Genomic DNA, 21214 nt, shown 5'->3' with positions numbered 1-21214 from the left:
TGACAAGAGGCACAGGAAGGAAAGAGGGGGACAAAAGAGAACGGAGAACGGATAAAAATGGACCCAAAAGTCCGCATCTCATTTTTTAACCAGAGACTAGCTGTATTTTGGCTCCACCCACAACATGTCACTTTTTGCCCTATCACGCTGTGCATGCCACTTTCTTGTGTCGGAGCCATGCACATTTTGCGCACGGACATGGGGGTGGGGTAGCTAGTGGGTGGGCACAGCAACCAGTGGGTGAGCCCTGGGAGGGGGGGGCAGGCCTGATGATGTGTGAGGGGCCCCAAAATTTCTTGTGGCGGCCCTGACAGTATATACTAAACCAAAGGTGGTACATAAGCACAGACATGGGAGCACCTGTGGACGACAGCTTAGTGTGGGCTGTGTGCGCACGATTATTTTGTGAATGCTGATACTACGGCAGTCAAAAAAGGTCAACAGCTGTTGTTGTTTAACCTTTTGGCTGCCTTGCACAAGTTATCTTGCGAGATAACTCAGTGCAGTGGCACCGGAGCTGGGTTCACTCCCCCTGCCCCCCTTAGCTGGCCAGCCCCCAAATGCTAAAACTTACCTCATTGGATTGCCTCTTCCTAGCGGGAGTGGCGCTGTATGCTGATATAAAGTCACGTCATGTGATCGGGACCTGGAGGATGATATCAGCATACGGTTGGTCCAAGAGGGTTTTGGACTCATCTTGCTTAGAACCAGGAATTCAGATTAAGGACCCTTGACTTGTGGACCCCAAAGGAGCTCAGAGCCCTAGACAATGGCCCATTTGCCCATGCTCCTTTGCAGGCCCGTTTCTTGGGGCGGTAGAGACGGGTCCCCACCTGGTGCACAGAGGAAAGGACCGCACCGAAGCATTGAAGAGTTGGGAGGCCGTGAGGGGGGGGTGCAACTCCTATCCTCCCTCACTCTCTTTGGACCCCCCCTTCTTTCACTGTGCTCCCATTCCCCATCTGCAAAGCGGTGCAGTGACAGGAAATACATACTCACCGTCCCAGGCTCTTGGCTTGACGCAGTGCGAGCGCCAGTGCAGAGGAGACAGAGTGGACCTGGAACTCTAACATCAAGCCCGGAGCATAAAAAGGTGAGTGTTTCTCTTTAATCTCCTTCCACTGCGCCGCTCTGCAGATGGGGGAACGGGAGCATTGTTAACAAGGCACGTGACGCGGGGAGCATTTCTAGTCACTGGCTACCTATACTGGGGGCACCTATACCTGGCTACCTATACTGGTGACACCTATACCTGGCTACCTATATACTGGGGACACCTATACCTAGCTAGCTATACTGGGGGCACCTATATTTAGCTAGCTATACTGGGGGCACTTATACCAGGCTTCCTTTACAGGAGGCACCTATACCTGGCTACCTATACTGTGGGCACCTATACCTGGCTACCTATACTGGGGACACCTATACCTGGCTACCTATACTGGGGGCACCTATACCTGGCTACCTATATACTGGGGACACCTATACCTAGCTAGCTATACTGGGGGCACCTATATTTAGCTAGCTATACTGGGGGCACTTATACCAGGCTTCCTTTACAGGAGGCACCTATACCTGGCTACCTATACTGTGGGCACCTATACCTGGCTACCTATACTGGGGGCACCTATACCCTGGCTACCTATACTGGGGGCACCTATACCTAGCTAGCTATACTGGGGGCACCTATATTTAGCTAGCTATACTGGGGGCCCTTATACCAGGCTTCCTATCCAGGAGGCACCTATACCTGGCTTCCTATACTGGGGGCACCTATACCTAACAACCTACCTACACCTACATCGGTTTACATAATACTACCACCAGTGGCTAACCCATACTGGGGGCTGCAATATACTGCAAATAGCCTACAGGGGTGTATGTGTGTGTGGGGGAGGGGGGATAATTTGACACCCTCTCCCTGGGAGACATTTGGCCTAGAAACTGCTCTGCTCCTATGGAAGCACCAGCCCTGTGTGAGGCACATTGTTACCGTAGAAAGACTCACCTTGCTCTTTTCCTGTTGGAGCTCTATCTGGATATCGGTGAGTTTGGCTCTCAGGTCTTTAGTATTATACCGTAGGAAGACTCACCTTGCCCTTTTCCTGTTGGAGCTCTATCTGGATGTCAGTGAGTTTGGCTCTCAGGTCTTTAGTATTGTACCGTAGGAAGACTCACCTTGCTCTTTTCCTGTTGGAGCTCTATCTGGATGTCAGTGAGTTTGGCTCTCAGGTCTTTAGTATTATACCATAGGAAGACTCACCTTGCTCTTTTCCTGTTGGAGCTCTATCTGGATAACGGTGAGTTTGGCTCTCAGGTCTTTAGTATTGTACCGTAGGAAGACTCACCTTGCTCTTTTCCTGCTGGAGCTCTATCTGGATGTCGGTGAGTTTGGCTCTCAGGTCTTTAGTATTATACCATAGGAAGACTCACCTTGCTCTTTTCCTGTTGGAGCTCTATCTGGAATGGATATCGGTGAGTTTGGCTCTCAGGTCTTTAGTATTGTACCGTATGAAGACTCACCTTGCTCTTTTCCTGTTGGAGCTCTATCTGGATGTCGGTGAGTTTGGCTCTCAGGTCTTTAGTATTATACCATAGGAAGACTCACCTTGCTCTTTTCCTGTTGGAGCTCTATCTGGATGTCGGTGAGTTTGGCTCTCAGGCCTTTAGTATTGTACTGTATGAAGACTCACCTTGCTCTTTTCCTGTTGGAGCTCTATCTGGATGTCGGTGAGTTTGGCTCTCAGGTCTTTAGTATTGTAGTACCGTATGAAGACTCACCTTGCTCTTTTCCTGTTGGAGCTCTATCTGGATGTCAGTGAGTTTGGCTCTCAGGTCTTCATTGGCAGCCTGCAGGGAAGCGAGTGTGTCTTGTCGTTCTCCCTTAGCTCTGCTGCTGCTGGCGGCCTTCTTTGACATTGTGAGGTGGAGGGACAGGAAGGCTGCAGTCCCGATCAGAGAGCCTCACCGAGCCAAGTCCTCCTGGTTCCCCTTCTACATCTTTCTTCTGGTCTGGTAAAGAGGAACAAACAAAACCAAAAAAAAAATAGTTAAAGAGGCCCTGTAGTGACATATAGCAGAATACAGTAAATTATTCAGGATTCCTACTTTTGTAGTAATAGTCCAGGTCTCAGCATCAGCAACATTTCTTATATCTATATATTGCCTTATAAACTGAAAGAAGGCACGAACTCCGGCACTCCACAGGAAATCTTCTTTTATTAAGGCCACAAAGCAACGATTACAGAAAGAAAGCCCCTGCTGTCTACAGCTGTTTCACGTGATATTCACGCCTCTTCAGGACACGTGGGGCCTGTCAACCTTACTTCCTACCCCACCTATAAACAGGTAACCCCTCCCCCTCATCTCCCTCACAGGGCAGGGTCAGGGGGGGGGGGTTTGATATAAGATCAGGAACATAGGTGGCAGTGTAGTTTATACAAAAATACCTATAACAGACCTATTTAAAAAAAGCATTCGCCTCATCCCTCTCATTGAAACCCAGATTCCCCAGAGCCTCAGTATGATAAATCATCCATGCTTCCCTCTTTGAGAGCCTATCATCTCTCAGCCCCCCTCTGCGGTCACTCTGTACGACCTCCAGACCAGCAAAGGAGAGACAATCTGCATTACCCAAATGGGCCTCATTTACATGCTCTATCAATCGGGTAGCACCTACCCCATTTTTGATAGATCTTTTATGTTGAAGAAATCTCTCCTTCAGTGGCTGGACCGTCCTACCAATGTAATAGCGGCCACAGGGACACCACACACAGTAAACGACAAACCGAGTACGACAATTGATGAACTCTCTGATTTTCCAAGTAATTGGGCCAATCTGCACTGCCTTACCCTTTTTAATAAAGCGGCAGGCACTACAGTGCCCACAACCATAATTCCCCTCCCACTTACTTTTAGTCAACCAGTTACCAGACTCTTCATCCTTTTTTATGTCACTATGCACCACCATCCTCCTGATAGTTTTACCCCTCCTAAAGCTGACCCTCGGGGGTGATTCGGTTATATCCTTCAGATGTTTATCCAATCTGAGGATTCGCCATTGATTGCGGACCGCTTGTCTAATCTTTTCAGAGAGTGGGGAATAATCAAATACGAAGTTACACCGATTGCTTGTAGATCGCAATCGATTTTTCCTGGTAAGTAACTGTTCTCTTGGAACCTGTCGGGCTCTATCTAGGGCTTTACCCACTGAACCTGGTTCATATCCTCTATTGATTAAACGCTCACCCAACTCTATCGCTTGTTCCTCAAAATCTGACTCGTTTTTGTTATTCCGCCTGAGGCGCAAAAATTGGCCATACGGGATGGCGTCCTTAACATGTCTGGGATGGTAACTAGTAAAGTGGAGCAAGCTATTCGTGGCGGTTTCCTTCCTATAACCTTTAGTGGTCACCACCCGATCCTCAATAACCACCTTTAGGTCTAGGTACTCCACTTCCCTATCACCAAAGTGTGAGGTAAAGCTCATATTGATTTGGTTGGAATTGATCCACTCCATAAATTTCGAAAATTCCACACGGTCACCATCCCAGACTACAAGGACGTCATCCACGTATCGACGCCATAATTTAATATGGCTACGGAATGGATTCACAGGGGACCAAATGGTCTCGTCCTCCCAAACTGATAGGAAAAGATTCGAATAGGTTGGGGCCACAGGGGTCCCCATCGCTGTTCCTGATACTTGCTTGTACCATTTTTGATTGAACATGAAAGAATTTTGTTCTAAGATAAATTGCATACACTCACACAGGTAGTCAGAGAACTCATCACATTTGCCATATCTATCCAAAACACTGCGCAATGCATGCAACCCCGCCGCATGTGGAATTCGGCTATATAAACTGACCACATCGATTGTGGCCAGGTGATAGCCCTCCTTCCACTCAAAAGTATCCAAAGTATTCAATATGTCAACTGTGTCCTGAACAAGGGATTTAACCATCCTGAGGCATGGTCTCAATCTAAAATCTAGGTACCTTGACAACACCTCTGTTAGCGAACCCACACCGGAGACAATCGGTCTCCCCGGGGGGTTCACCAACGTCTTGTGCACCTTGGGCAAATAGTACCAAATGGGGAATCTGGGTTTCTCCACAAATAATTCCTCCCCCAGTTTCCTGCTCAAAAATCCCAATTCTACTCCTTTCTTCAGGAGGGCCCTCATCTTTCCCTTATCTTTCTCTATTGGGTTAGATTTTAATTCCTCATAAGTCGAGGTGTCCCCCAGTTGACGATGGGCCTCCTCTAAGTACATTTCCTTGGATAGAATAACAATATTCCCCCCCTTATCGGCAGGTTTACATATAATGTCCGTCCTGGATCTCAGCCATTCAAGTGCAGCCTTCTCGCCTTGTGTAATATTCATCTCATCTTTGGGATAGATACACGCCCTAATATCATTCAGGACCCCCCTATGAAAAACATCAATTGGGCTTCCCGGGGCTATAGGGGGATTGAACGTGGACTTACGAAAGGACTTCAGTCCTCTATCTCTAGTTCCCTCTGCCTCTTCCCCCTCCGCACCCCCACTTTCTTCCAAGAGATCCCTCAGGATCCCCAACATTTCCTCATCTTTGGCGTTAAAGGCGGCACTTGTGCTGAAACCCAATGGACCAACCATGGGATTAATAACATTAGATTCATCTTTGCTCTTGAAAAATTTGTGCACATTTATTTTCCTAATAGCCTCCATTAAATCTACCTCAAATCGACACACATCAAAATTTCCAGTGATACAAAAATTAAGTCCTTTGGATAATAATGAAAGGTAGTCCTTGGAGAGCACAACATTGGATAAATTGATGACCCTAAGCTCCTGTTCATTCCTCCCCCCTGTGTGGTCCAACAGATGTACCTCCTCTATTCCTGACCTTTCCACTGAATCTGTTTCCTCTTTTTGGGAAGGCCTCCTACACCTGCCCCTGCCCCTCCTCTGCCTCCGCCTAAAGGGCGATGACCCCCTTGTGGTCTCTTTGGATCTGCGCTACCCGCATATTGCCTTATATTGGTATGCAGCCCTGCCCTCCTAGTGATATTTAGCCTAGGCTGTTTGGCTATTGTGTAATTCTCTACCCCATAGCATTCTGGGAGACCAGAAATGATACTTGCTTCAGAACTCTCAGAAAAACAAACATTCCACAGAGCTGCACCTGACAGGACTACAGACATTGCCACCTGTGATAAAGTTCAGAATGTAAATCGGGGTGAGGAAGGGTTTTACAATGGGCAACCGCTGACTAAATCAGCACGGGTGTCGGACTCCAGTCCTCAAGGACCAAATCCATGCCAGTGTTTAGGATGGACTGTGTTCTACTTGATGGGCCACAACCTGTCCTGATTCAGTCCTATCAATTAATTTGAGCTGTACCAAAAATGTGGGAGGGCCTCGGCCCTTGAGAACTGGAGTTGGACATCCCTGATTAAATGTTGTAAAAAAATTTTTTTCTTTATTACGTTATTTTCACTACATAAATCTGACATAACAAAAATGTGGTTTCCTACTTTTTATTACCCATACGGTTACCATATTTGCTTTTGTGCACAAGTAATATTGTCTGCTCACAAATGACAAGTTCCCAAAGTACAGTTTATTTGCTCTGAAAGCTGCAATTGCATTTTCTTGCATAGCTGCTGTGTTTATATATTAAAATCTATCTAGTGATCACTTTTCAGCTCTCTGCTTCCACAGCAGAGAGAGCTCATCTTCAGTACTGCTAGGAATGTATCTGACAAAGGAATGTAAACAAAAGATACTGTTATCACCTCTTCCGATGCTGCCAGAAGCTTTCCACTGAAGCAAGGAGCTTTCCACTGAGGTAGGTTTCAGACTGCAGATTAGCGGCAGCGGTGCCCGGGTGCCGCACCGCCAAAAACAGGCCATCAGGGATTACTGCGTTAGTATGTGGCACAAATGCGAAAGTACGAGAACATTCAGGGTGGACTGCGGTAGGTAAAGTATAACTGCATGGGCAAAGGAGGTGGGCCACAAAACATTAGGGGCTTAGTGGCCAGGGCAACGTCACAAAATCGATTGGAAATCGGCCTGCGGTTTATGGCGGCCAACAGATCTCTCTCCGATCAGATTCAATCAGAGAAAGATCAGTCTCTTGTTCAAGTAGAAATAGGTTGTTAAATTAAAGGTTAAGATCTACCATTAAAGTTTTTACTGTCTCAGATGAATGATGACAGATTTGTATTGATATTCAGCTCCCATACAGACAAATCTTCAACCATTGAACTTCACACAGAGTTTTATGAGACATAGTTATCAGTTAGGCCAGGTTCCCAGTGGTCCGTTGCATAACACATGCGTTATAATGAGTGTGAACTGCAATGGAGACTGGACATAGATGAATAAAAAGTTAGAATAACATGATTTGTTTCACGATTACTGTTTCATGGTATCTTCTCAATGACATCTTCATTGAAGTATGCCAGAGCTAAAAATCTATTGCCATCTTGAACTGGAAGGGGTGAAGGCCCATTCACATTTCCGCAATTCAGAGCGATCGCGATCAGCGCTTTAGTAAGCACTGTACCACGGTCGCTCCAGAATCGCGGCAAAATGCTGCATGTAACATGTTTTGCAATTGGCACTAATCGCAAATCGCCCGCGATCGCGGCAGTGAAATCACTGCCATATTGCGCTAGCGTTTCGGCGATAAGCGGGAATCGCTCAAGTGTGAACAGGCCCCAATACACATTAGGATTATAGTCATGTTCAGATTTCGGTACTGTTTGTTGTATGCAGTTATGGTCTCTCCACCAGTTAGGATGTGTGCAGGAATCAATACTTAAAGAGGAACTGTCGCAAAAATCTTAAAATGTAAAACACATAAAAATAAGAAGTACATTTCTCCAAGAGTAAAATGAGCCATAAAGTACTTCTCTCCTATGTTGCTGTCACTTACAGTAAGTAGTAGAAATCTGACATTACCGGCAGGTTTTGGGCTAGTCCATCTCTCCATAGGGGATTCTCAGTATGGCCTTTATTCTTTATATAGACATTCCCTGAAAAATCTTTATACAAAGATGCTGGATAGCCTCCCTGCTCACTGCACACTATTTTGGCAGTTGTACGGAGCAACTGCCACTCACTAAGGGCCTGTTTCCACTACACGCAAATTCTGCACACAGAAAACTGACTCCAATGAATGTCTATGGGCCTGTTTCCACTGAACGCGATTTTTTCTGATGCAGATTTCCCATAGGCATTCATTGGTGTCAGTTTTCTGCATGCAGAATCTGCGTGTAGTGGAAACAGGCCCTAAGTGCTTTTAAAAAATAAATAAAAACCCTGAGAACCCCCCTATGAGAAGATGGGCTAGTCCAAAATCGGTCGGTAATGTCAGATTTCTACTACCTACTGTAAGTGACAGCAACATAGGAGAAAAGCAATTTATGGCTCATTTTACTCTGGGAGAAATGTACTTCTTATTTGTATGTGTTTTTGAATTTTTGAAGATTTTCGCAACAGTTCCTCTTTATGGAATTTGCTGGTGATTGGACTAGTGACAATGTATAGCTTTGCAATAAAGCCTTTTTTCTTTGAGTGCCGCTATACTGGTTTGGTTCTCTTTTTTTTCATATTAACTGTATTCTTACCCTGACCTCAGTTCTGCGCAGAGAAACTGCAATCAAAATTCCATTACACCCCAATCACGTTTTCTGCTCTTATAAGGAAAGGCCAGGGGTTATTTGGGCAACCAATCGATCTTTTCAAGGGTAATTGGATCACAGATGGAAAAAAAACACACAGAACAAAAAAATAAATCCCCGAAATGGAAAACTAGTTGTTCGGTAAACAGGAAAATGAAACATGATTTTTCTTCTTTTGCATTTCCCCCATTCAGACGCACTGTGCCCAAAGCAGAAATAGCAAATCAATATCAAATGTCTCATCTACTGAGGAAAAATAAAGCAAAACCGACGATTAGAGGGAAAAATACGGCTCAGCGTCATGAAAGCTTAGAAAAGGTCAAATCGTTTTCCCTTCAGCCAGAGGAATTCTCACTCCAGTCACCACATTTTACATCGTTCAGTCACAGCTCCCAACTGTCCCTCTTTTAGAAAGGACAGTCCCTCTTTGGGGACTCAATCCCTCTGTCTCCCTCCTTTGTCCCTCTTTCAGGACTGAAGTATAGATCTGAGTAAATATATGTATTTTTCTACTGAAAATTGTGTTTAATTGGCTCTAAACTTTATTCCCATCGATTCAATTGCTATATTTCCTATTTTCACATGTTAATATGAAGGAAAATGAACCAGGATAGAGAGGACCGGTGTGGTTTAAATTATAAAACAACATATTTGTCTTATGAAATCTGTATAGTTTGCCCAACTAGGGGTGTGCCAGGGACGTGGCTTAGGCCTCTTTCACAGTGGGACGTTAAAGAGAATCTGTATTGTTAAAATCGCTCAAAAGTAAACATACCAGTGCTTTAGGGGATATCTCCTATTACCCTCTGACACAATTTCACCGCTCCTCGCCGCATTAAAAGTGGTTAAAAACAGTTTTAAAAACTTTGTTTATAAACAAACAAAATAGCCACCAAAACAGGAAGTAGGTTGATGTACAGTATCTCCACACATAGAAAATACATACATACACAAGCAGGCTGTATACAGCCTTCCTTTTGAATCTCAAAAGATCATTTGTGTGTTTCTTTCCCCCTGTTCTCATGCACTGAAGTTTCAGGCTGCTCTTTTCTTCCTGCAAACAGCTTTGCCCTTGTTTGTAATTCCTCAGTATGTGAAAGCCCAGCCAGCTCAGAGGACGATTTATCCAGCTTGTAAAAGATAAGAGAGAAGAGAGAAGCTGCTCTAATCTAAATATCACACAGGCAGTGTGCAGAGAGGGGCCTGAAAGGGGGAGTTCATAGCAGAACCACAACACTGAAGAACTTGGCAGCCTTCCAGACACAGGCCGACAAGTCTGACAGGGGAAAGATACATTGATTTATTACAGAGACTGTGATAGTAGAATGTGCTGCAGTAAGCCAGAACACATTAGAATAGCTTTTGGAACTTGTAGGATGATAAAAAACAGGATGCACTTTTTGTTACGGAGTCTCTTTAAAGTCGCATGTTATAAAAATTTATAACGCAGACTAATGCACAGCAATACAAAGTCTGCGCGACATTCACAGTGCACACGTTGCGTTGTGTGTAACGTGTAGCAATATTTAGAAGGTGCTGCAAGCTGTGAGTTTAGCAATACATTTGCTGCGTTATGTGTGTGTTGCACATGCTCAGTAATGTTTCTTTATTTTTTTTTTATGTAACACATGCACCGTTTTTGTCCATCAGTATGCGACGAAAACGGCGCACCAAGAGAAACAACGCAGTGCAAAATAACGTCCAATTTCATAACCTACATGCGCTGCATTAGGGGCACATTGTGCGACTTTAACGTCGCATCAAACGCAACGTCCCACTGTAAAAGAGGCCTAAAGAGAAACTCCAGTGAAAATAGTGTAATAAAAAAAAAAAAGTGCTTTATGTTTACAATAATTATGTATAAATGATTTAGTCAGTGTTTGCCCATTGTAAAAGCTTTCCTCTCCTTGATTTACATTCTGACATTTATCACGTGGTGACATTTTTACTGCTGGCAGGTGACGTCAGTGGAAGGAGATGCTGCTTGCTTTTTTGGCAGTTGGACCCAGCTGTAAACAGCTGTTATTTCCCACAATGCAATGAGGTTCACAGACAGGAAACTGTCAGAACCATGGTCCTGACATCACACTGTGGGAGGGGTTTCACCGCCATACAGCGCCCCCTGATGATCCGTTTGAGAAAAGGAAAAGATTTCTCATGGGAAAGGGGGTATCAGCTACTGATTGGGATGAAGTTCAGTTCTTGGTCATGGTTTCTCTTTAAGTGTCCCTCTTTCTTATCTAAAAAAGTTGGGAGGTATGTTTATTAGTAAGACACAAGTCTGGTGACATTTCAGAAATTCACCTGCAGGTTGTGCAAGAAAACGGGCCCCAGTTGTATGTATTCCCCTGACATACTTCATACAGTAAAGTTGCTTCACCCTTTCACTTTTTCTCCTAAGTTTTCTCCTGGGCGATATTTTCGCATCTTGTCAATAAAATGCCCTTTAAAGAGGAATCTGAAGTGAAAATGGCCCTGGATACATGAAAGAAATGTTGCAGCTGCGTAGCAATCCCCGCATTCTCAGATCCACAGGTTCTAATAATCTAGTCATACCCAGAGTCCACTTGGAAACTTTTGGTCCCAGAGCCTTCTGTCATGCTGCCCCTACGTTTTGGAACTCCTTACCTCAACAGATCAGGACAGCTCCATCCCTGGACGTGTTTAAATCCAGACTGAAAACCCACCTGTTCAGTTTGGCATTTGCAGAAATATAACTTTTGTTGTGTGAATACTTCATCCTACTACCAATTACTGAATCTGAGAGAGCCTAAGCGCTTTGAGTCCTATGGGAGAAAAGCGCTATAGAAATGTTATTGTATTGTATTATTATTAAAATAAACGTACGATATATAGGGCCTGATTCATCACCTCATACTTCACTCGCAGCCATTACTGTATTAATTTGCACAACGGAAATGAATACAGTAGCGGCCGTGAGTGAAGTATTGCGGTAGCGATAATTCACTGGAGCAGGGCCACCCGCAGTTAATGTTATGCGCATTGTTAAGGAAGCAATGTGCATAACTAGGGTCGGACTGGGACACTAAGGGCCCACCAGGAAAGTTTCAGCCTGCCCCCGCACCCCCATTTTGGGCTCACATACGCATGTACTCTAGAAATTTTGCGCAGTAAGTGTTTATAATGCAGCAACGTAGCATCTCACTGTGAATGTAGCCTGAAAGATAAACTTCAGATAATATTTTACTGCATGAAAATTCAAAGGGTCATTAGCTCTGCTCTGTTACATAGTTTAAAATGCAGAGTATGGTTTGTAAGCTACAAATATGACAGAATGATGCAATGTTATAAAAAAGCCATATAGCCGAAAATAAAAATAATACAATACAATAACATTTCTATAGCGCTTTTCTCCCATAGGACTCAAAGCGCTTAGGCTCTCTCAGATTCAGTAATTGGTAGTAGGATGAAGTATTCACACAACAAAAGTTATAATTCTGCAAATGCCAAACTAATCAGGTGGGTTTTCAGTCTGGATTTAAACACGTCCAGGGATGGAGCTGTCCTGATCTGTTGAGGTAAGGAGTTCCAAAATGTAGGGGCAGCATGACAGAAGGCTCTGGGACCAAAAGTTTCCAAGTGAACTCTGTGTATGACTAGATTATTAGAACCTGTGGATCTGAGAAAATGAGACTCATTTCTTTTAGTACTGATGTTCTATTAATTATCCGTACTACACATACAGTTCATTAGATTATGAGGGGTTTTTTTTCCACTTCAGTGTCACTTGAAAGAGACGCTGTAGATAATTATCATAGTAGCGGCTGCGCTAGTAAAGTATCGTGGTCGCAATATGTCTTCACAGCACCCGGCATTTAAAAGCGCTCGTTGCTATGTAGACAGTGAGCGTAACTAAGGAAGGCATGCTACGCAGCACGACCGTGCATAGTGTGCATGCCGCTCCTAAGTGGTTTTGTGAACCGAGGCCAATGTCTTTCATAAGCAAAAACTACAGTTTACACCACTCAGGATTGCTCAGAACCATTTATTGAAAAGTCCCTGAAATTCATGAGACGAGCAGTAATAGGTAATAATGTTTAATCTGTTTCCAGTAGTCTTCCTCAGCTCAGGCAATAAACATTTATGTTCAGATCAAAGCTTATCTATACTATGTGCCCTACAAACATACTGTTTTTCCTAGAAGGAACAGGTCACCAGATTATAAAGAGCACCTGTCAGAAGTCTGGACAATCTATTCTAGACCAAGCGGTAGTTTCAGAAGTTTCCAAAGATACTGGTTGATTGGAAACATGCAAATTCTGTCTTTTCTTGTATAAGCCTATTGTGGTCCCATCTCTATTCTTCCAAAACTGACTGCTGCTCATGGCTGATTGGCTGCTTGTTGCTTGCTGCGCAATACAACAGCGTTATGTACAAAGTAGAAAGGACCTCTATTTAAAATGACCTAAAATACTGATATGCAAGCACCCCAGTTTTTAAATGGGCTTAGGTAGACTAGTAGTAATGATATAAATAATGACCTGGGAGCAGCTAGCCATTAAAAAAAATGGAGGAAGGGGTGCAGTGCGGACACCCACAATAGAAAGACAGAACTTACTGTAAGTTCTGTCTGCTCCCAGGTCATTATTTATGTTTTCATGTTTTTTGGGTCATTTTAAACAGAGGTTAGGGTTGTGCGTGGTCCACGCTGCAGCCATTCCTCTATTTTAATGGCTAGTTGCTAGGGTCCCTTACAACAAGATGACCTCATCGCGGTGGAAGGGTCTAGTACGAAATCCATTGCACGCAAATTATTTTGGAAGCAAACACCCTCCATTAGGCGTTTACCTGTCTCAGCTGTTATGAGCCCAGTTGGGTCTTTAAAGGGAACCCGAGGTGAGAGGCTGACATGTTTATTTCCTTTTAAATAATGCACATTGCCTGGCTGCCCTGCTGATCCTCTGCCTCCAATACTCCACCTGGGCGTTACGGACGAGCTCAGCTCGTCCAGTAACGCTGCGGTGGATTGCTCAGGCCCTAATGGGCCGATTTGCATAATTTTTTTTTATACACGTGCTACTAGCTGCTTGTCTTACCCGATCGCCGCCGCTGATCCGCCGCAAAAGAGGGCCCCCCCCCGCAGACCCCTTGTGCAGCCTGACCAATCACTGCCCAGTTGTGCTATTGGGTGGATCGGGACTCCCTGTGACGTCATGACGTCGATGACGTCATTCCGTTCATCGCCATGGTGACAGAGGAAGCCCTGCAGGAAATCCCGTTCAGAACGGCATTTCCTGATAGGTATTCACGCCGGCGGCGATCGGAAGGGTGGGAGGGAGAGAGCGCCTATCGCTATCTACATGAAAAAAAATTAGGTAAAAAAAAAAAACCTCCCGCGGCCGTGCGGATTCAAAACGCCAGGGAGGTTAAGCCATAGACCCTGAACAAGCATGCAGATCAGAGGTCTATGACAAATCTGACAAGATTAGCCGCATGCTTGTTTTCAGGTGTGTGATTTAGACCCTACTGACCAGAAAGATCAGCAGGACTGCCAGGCAATTGGTGATTAAAAGAAAATTAATATGGCAGCTTCCATAGGTTACACACTTCGGGTTCCTTTTAAAAGGGGCCTTGCAGGTCTCTGCAAATAATGTCAGTCAGGTGCAACTTGGTTTTAATGCGCTGTCATTCCTCTCTACTGTGTAAAAAAACCTCACAGTATGGGAAAAGCTCTACTGCACATGTGCAGAATACTCCCAGCAACATAAGAGTATTGGAGGCCACACATGCGCAGTGGCCGTCGACTAGCCGAGTCGCCCAGCCAAAAGACGGGCGCTGCCGGGGACTGGAGGCTTGCTTAGTGATGGCACAGGCACAGGGCGGCTGTAGGGGGCTGGAAGAAGCCCCAGGTAGGTTAATTTTTTTCCCCTTTTTGATTTAGGTTCCCTTTAAAGAGACACTGAAGCGAAAATATATATATGATATAATGAATTGGTTGTGTACTATGAATAATTACTAGAAGATTAGCAGCAAAGAAAATATTCTCATATTTCTATTTTCAGGTATATAGTGTTTTTTCTAACATTGCATCATTCTATAATATGTGCAGATTACACAACACTCAGCATTCAAAATGATTCCTTCAGAGCAGTCTGTGAACTAATGACCTCTCCTCTGGCAGAGGAAAAGTAAATAGTTCAATAACACTTGAGATAATAAAAGTCAGATAACAGCCCTCTCCATGACTTTGCTTAATTGCTTTTTTGCATAGAGATAACAACTGGAGTTTCTTAACTCTTCCTGTACTGGAAACAATTAGACTGATGTATCTGATCTTAATGTTTTATTTCTTAGCTGTACTACACATACAAATCATAATTTTTTTTTCGCTTCAGTGTCTCTTTAACCCACATACAATGAATGTTGTCCAGTGCAGATTGGTACCAGGTCGACACTGTACAGACATCGCTAGCCTGCAGGCTAACAACGTGTTCTGTTCTTATGCAGGGGGGCACAAAGCAGCACATTTGTGATGTCACCTGGTGGGTGGGGGTGGGTTAGTGGGAATAAAGCTCCTGGCTGGCAATCGGCTGAATCGATCTGCCAGCTAATCATTGGCCCAGGCATCAGGGACTGCTGTACTCATGCAAGATTCTCATCAGATGTGATCATTATCGGCTCTGGCCCAGAATAGACATGCAGATCAGATGCTGTGACTCCACCCACTGCATGCTTGTTGCAGGTGTGACTCAAACTCAACTAAAGCCAAAAGCTCAGCGTGACAGCCAGGCAACTGGCATTGTTTAAAAGGGAATTAAATAGTCTCCGCAGTCCTCTCACTTCAGGTTTCCTTGAATAAATATTAGAGTGGGAAGCTTAGCGGGAAGCTTAAAGGGGACCTGAACTCAGAACTTCCTCTCTGCTGTAAAATATACGGAACAGCATAATAAACATTTCCTTGTTACAGCTGATACAAATCGTGCAATTAATCTGTAGTGTGTCTACTTCCTGCTTTCATGGAAGCAGATATATTAACATCCTGGGCTTACAAATTAGCTGTTCTGCTGTGGCAGAGGAGATTCCTGAACTGACACGGCTGAGAGATCAAATTACACTGGTGATTAGTCACATTTGCATTTTTAATGCTTTCCTTTTGCCTTTTGCAAGAGTTCAGGTCCACTTTAAGTGAAATATACAGATCTTGTGCTGGTCTAATAAGTAAACTGTACATTGCTTGTCCACAAAATGGATCAGCCAGGTCCACTTTAAATGTGCTTTTAATAAGATATAATACAACAGCAAAGCACACTACAAACAGAAAACCATCTAACGAGGTTATGGTGGCCAGCAGGCCCTCCTGTGTACACACAGAACACATGTAACAAAAAGATCTGCAGTAATCGGATTGTATTTGTCAAACACAAGCCTATAATGGACACTAGTAAAGTCCAGGTGTCCTTAGAAAGGCCAATAAGGCATTGTGTCCGTACTTTATTCACAAAGACGGGGGCAGGGATGCACTCATCTGCGAGTAGAGAGGGACGCACGGTCCAAGTATCATTACTAGTGCCCAAAATCACCATCACATGACCTATTGCAGTTCTGACAGGGAGGGTCCTCAGTACTTCCTAATTCACTAGAGCAGGCAGAGCCGGATTTACAGCTCAGAAGCCTGTAGGCACAGGCGTTCTGGCGCCCTAAACTCCGATCTTCAACTCAGGCCACACCCATTTGGTAACCCCATTAATCTATGTAGTAGATGTGTCCCCCACCCCAAGTATAGGGAGCCACGTGTGCCTCCCCCAATGTTACGCTTGGTGGTATATTCTCCACAGTCAGCACGACATGCATAACCTGACGTGAAGGAGGTACACACACCTGCACAAGGAACCAGGATATCCCCAGTTTAGTGGAGGAGAGGACTGACTCCAACAGGAGATGTGGTGCACAGAGCAGGCGTAGATCCGAACAGCCACAAACAATCCTTTCACTATAGTGGCTCAGCGCAAGGTAGCGCTGAGTGCATAAACCAGAACTCAGAAGATCAGGACAGGTAACAGAATGAACGCTTGATTAACTAGTCACTGCTTAAAGAGAACCCGAGGTGGGATTTAATTATGTTAGTGGGGCACAGAGGCTAGTTGTGCACACTAACACCAGCCTCCATTGCCCCATGGTGTGCCTCCAGGACCCCCCTGCGCGCCGCTATACCCCCGCAGTGCGAGTGACACACAGTGTGTCGCCAGCACAATGTTTACCTATGCCTGTCTGTTAGCGCCGCTCCCCCGCCTCCTCCGTATCGGCACTACCCGCCCGCGTCACTTCCCTCCAATCAGCGGGAGGGAAGGGACGCGGGCAGGTAGCACCGATACAGAGGAGGCGGGGGAGCGGCGCTAACAGACAGGCATAGGTAAACATTGTGCTGGTGACACGCTGTGTGTCGCCAGCACTGCGGGGGGTATAGCGGCGCGCAGGGGGGTCCTGGAGGCACACCATGGGGCAACAGAGGCCGGCGTTAGTGTGCACAACCAGCCTCTGTGCCCCACTAACATAATTAAATCCCACCTCGAGTTCTCTTTAAGTAGGGATGCTCATTCGGATTCCGCGGAAATGCAATTTCCGAAATTCCGATCGGAAATTGCATTTCCGCATCGGAATGCGGAAATTGGTAATGCAAGCGCCGTAGGCGGATTTCCGCATCGATTTTCTCAAAAACTATAAGGTCTTTTTGAAAACTTTTTTTTGCATCTTGTTCACAAGATTCAGTTTAATAAACCCTGAAAATTTGGTGTTTCTAGGACTTACGGGGGCTTTGCTATTAACCGCTAAATTCGGCGGATTTTTACTGTAATGTAAAATGCAGAAAATCTGCATCTGCCTATTTCCTGCATTTTACATTACAGTAAAAATCCGCCGAATTTAGCGGTTAATAGCAAAGCCCCCGTAAGTCCTAGAAACACCAAATTTTCAGGGTTTATTAAACAGAATCTTCTGAACAAGATGCAAAAACATTTTTTCAAAAAGACCTTATAGTTTTTAGGAAAATCGCTGTTAAAGTCAGGCGGAATTTCGGCAATTTCCGGCGGAAATTCCGCATTGGAATGCGGAAATTGGTAGCAGAAAGCGGAATCGGTAATCAGTACATGACAGATTCCCACACAGGTGAATGATAATCAATCACAGGCTGACAGCAGGAAATGGCAGACAATGATATGCAGCCTGCCAGAAAGGGATTGCAGCTCCATTGCAACAGACAATGTTTTTTTTCACAAAAGCATAATAACCTGTCATTAACTTCAGAGCGACTGCAGATGGAATCAACGCATAGTGTAAGCGCACGCAAAACTATGCGAGCAAATGCACGCAAAGAAATCAAAAACTGCTTGTCTTCAGTAAATCTGCAGCCAGCAGTATATGCTGCAAAAGTGATCATAACACCCAAATTATTAAGTAGCCCCCCCCCCCCAATGGGTATGAGGACAGTTGGGTAGGGGAGCCGCATCTCCTGCATAAGGAGCCTGTAGGCACATGCCTACAATGCCTTATGGTAAATCCGGCCCCAAGACCAGGAGTTCTCAATCTGGGTGCTGTGGCACCCTGGTGCGCCTTGAGCACCTCCCAGGGGTGCCTCAGCATGCATACCCATCCTTTGTGCATTGGCATCAGGTGACCGCACCCGCACATGGATATACATTACCTGCCAGGTAACCTTTAGTTTTGGCAGCCGTGGTTGATGTTGATGTTGGACTTCAGAGGAATCGGGGTGGAGCGTTGGATAGGCAAGGAAATGTTTGTCCCGGTAATGGGGGTCACTTACAATCTGGAGGCGGTGCTGAGGTGATGCTGCGTAAATAAAGGGGGTACTACTAACTGCAGTCTTCATGTGGGGAAATGTCTATGTGCGCTACAAGACTGACTCTTTATTCTTGTCATGTTCATTCAGGGGATTGCTGCATAATGGGGGTCACTGACTAGTTGGGGGGGGGAGGGTGCTGCCAGGAGAGGAGGGGCAGTCATTGTTCACTTGAAAGGAGATGCTGCCTAATACTCATTACTGGCTACTTGAAAAGGGGGGGGGGGGGGGGGGGCGTAAGTGCCTAATAAGGGTCATAACGGCATTTTCGGTAGTCGTTTTTGCCAAGGGGGCGCAAATCAAGGGTACCCCCAAAAAAAGTTTGAGAACCACTGCGCTAGAAGATGCCCAGAGGACACTCTCACCACAGATCATAGAGCAAACAATTCTAACATCTAAAGCCTGCTATACATATCCAATTTTGACTGGCCAACGATTGACGTAAGCAGAAACCATACATTATAGTAGAAAGTTGGTAATTTTATCGACATTCTACTTTCACCCTCAAGGTACCCGTTGTTTGTAGCCGCAGTCTGTACAGTGGCCGGATCTAGTGCCTGCCCTGTTATTGGGCGTTAGAGACGTTAGAGAAGTTTGGGCACCACAATAGGCTCCCATGTTAATAGCCAAAATTACATTAAAGCCCAATAAAATAGCCTAGGCCCCCTGCTACTACAAATAGTAATTGCGGCAGATTGTTACAGATATTCTGCTAATGGCTTTACTTTTTTGGCTTTTCAGCATTGTTATCACTAACGATATTCCTAATATTTTCCAAGCCCTTACTCCTCTATAGGCCGGTTTTACACCTGACCCTTACACCTGACCCTTACACCTGACCCTTACACCTGACCCTTACACCTGACCCTTACACCTGACCCTTACACCTGACCCTTACACCTGACCCTTACACCTGACCCTTACACCTGACCCTTACACCTGACCCTTACACCTGACCCTTACACCTGACCTTTGTGTTTGCGGTGCAATGCTCCACCCCTTTCGCAAAAAAACTACATTCATATGACCCTGTGGCAGATTGCGCCTACAGTGTTATAGTCATAGCGCCGCCCCCTTACACACCCATTGCCAACTGTCACTAAGCAACGTAATCCACACAAACAGGATTCCTTGTTCCATTTGCACCGCCACCGTATTTTAATTTTCTGTGTGGTCCATTGACTTGCATGCATTCCGTCGGAGCTGAAGTCCAGTGGTAACGCGCTGTGGACTCTGCGATGGCTCGGCGGTGAACTGAGCACTTCTGGTGCAATGCGATAAGGTAAGTGTGCTAGGCCCCCATAAGGGCCCTTTTGCACTTAATGTGCCGGTATGCCTTAGTGTGCGTTTTTTCTTCTCTATAGCAGTGGACTGTGAAAAAGCTTTCAGTTAAAAGCGTATAGCGGGAACTGCGCCATAGGAAAACATGGGCATTACTTTGAAAATCAGTTGCTCTCAGTTAGAACTAAAAGGACAACTGATTTTCAAAGTAATGTCCATGTTTTTCTATGGCTCAGCATACATAAGGAGCACACGCATACTAACGCATACCAACACACTAAAGGACCACTATCATGAAAAAGTGTAACATTTAAAATATGTGCAAACATATACAAACGAGAAGTACGTTTCTTCCAGAGTAGAATGTGCCATAAATTACTTTTCTCCTATGTCCCTGTCACTTACAGATGGTAGTAGGAATTTGACACAACCGGCAGGTTTGGTCTAGCCCATCTCTTCATGGGGGATTCTCTGCATGGCCTTTATCTTTTTTACAAATTCCCTGAAAATTATTTATACAAAGATATCGGCCAGCCTCCCTGCTCGCTGCACACTTTTTTGACAGTTGGATGGAGCAACTGCCATTCACTAAGTGCTTTTGAAAATACATAAAACCCTGAGAATCCTCCATGAGGAGATGAGCTGGTCCAAAACCTGTCGCTTCTGTGAGATTTCTACCACCTACTGTAAGTGACAGCAACATAGGAGAAAAGTAATTTATAGCACATTTTACTTTGGGAAAAATGTACTTATAGGTATGTGTTTACATGTACTTTCAATTTTACAATTTTCGCGATAGTGGCCCTTTAAGTGTAAATGGGCCCTAAGATTTTCATTGTTGTTGCGTTAACCTGAGTGCAGAAAGGGTAATGTGGAAAAAAAGCCCGAGGTCCTTTTACACTATGACGTCATTCGCTTGCCATATCAAAACGGATGCAGCACCCGGCCGCGCTGCTGAGAATCCACATCCGAATCCCCCTGCCAACGTGCAGGAATGGAAATTCGAAAGCGATTTGCAAAAAAAATACTGCAGACACCCCCGATCTGGAAGCAGCCTATTGATTTCAATGGGCTGGGCTTTCTGTTCCGAATTTGCCTGCGGGGAAAAAATGCAGCAAATTGCGCCATGTGGAACCTGAGCCTTAAATAAGGAAAAAGGGGGATAGAGGATTTGTTTACAAAAGAGGGACTGTCCCTCCACAAGCGTAGGTGTAAAAAAGGCACCATGGTAATAGGATATAAAATTACTGATATTCTATTATTGGCCAATGGGTAATATGATAGAAGAATAACAGAAATCTTTAACAATATTTTGCTATGGCTAATCCTAGCCTAATTCTCACTTGTACCCTCCCTCTATAGATGCCTAATCCTAATGATTAATATTCGCCATGTATTTTGTTCATGTTGTTTGATCCACAATCAGCCGGCACCTCG

The 21214-nt window shown here is 44.9% G+C and overlaps 1 protein-coding gene across 12 annotated transcripts in view; it reads right to left on the bottom strand.

Annotated features, from left to right (window-relative positions):
• Positions 1–2223, bottom strand: part of JAKMIP3 (Janus kinase and microtubule interacting protein 3) — a 157353-nt gene extending 155130 nt beyond the window's left edge. For 9 of the 12 annotated variants that reach the window (XM_068258190.1, XM_068258194.1, XM_068258195.1 and 6 more), the window contains exon 1: positions 1000–1065. The gene's annotated coding sequence lies outside the window, so the exon portion shown is untranslated. Of the gene's footprint in view, positions 1–999; positions 1066–2008; positions 2062–2093; positions 2140–2178 lie in introns of those variants that run through there. The other 3 variants (XM_068258192.1, XM_068258193.1, XM_068258191.1) reach the window with 3 other exon arrangements.
• Between the last annotated feature and the right edge of the window lie 18991 nt (positions 2224–21214).

This window comes from Hyperolius riggenbachi, chromosome 10, assembly GCF_040937935.1.
Source record: "Hyperolius riggenbachi isolate aHypRig1 chromosome 10, aHypRig1.pri, whole genome shotgun sequence".
Classification (NCBI taxonomy): domain Eukaryota; kingdom Metazoa; phylum Chordata; class Amphibia; order Anura; family Hyperoliidae; genus Hyperolius; species Hyperolius riggenbachi.
This window is presented reverse-complemented; position numbering and strand designations above follow the sequence as displayed.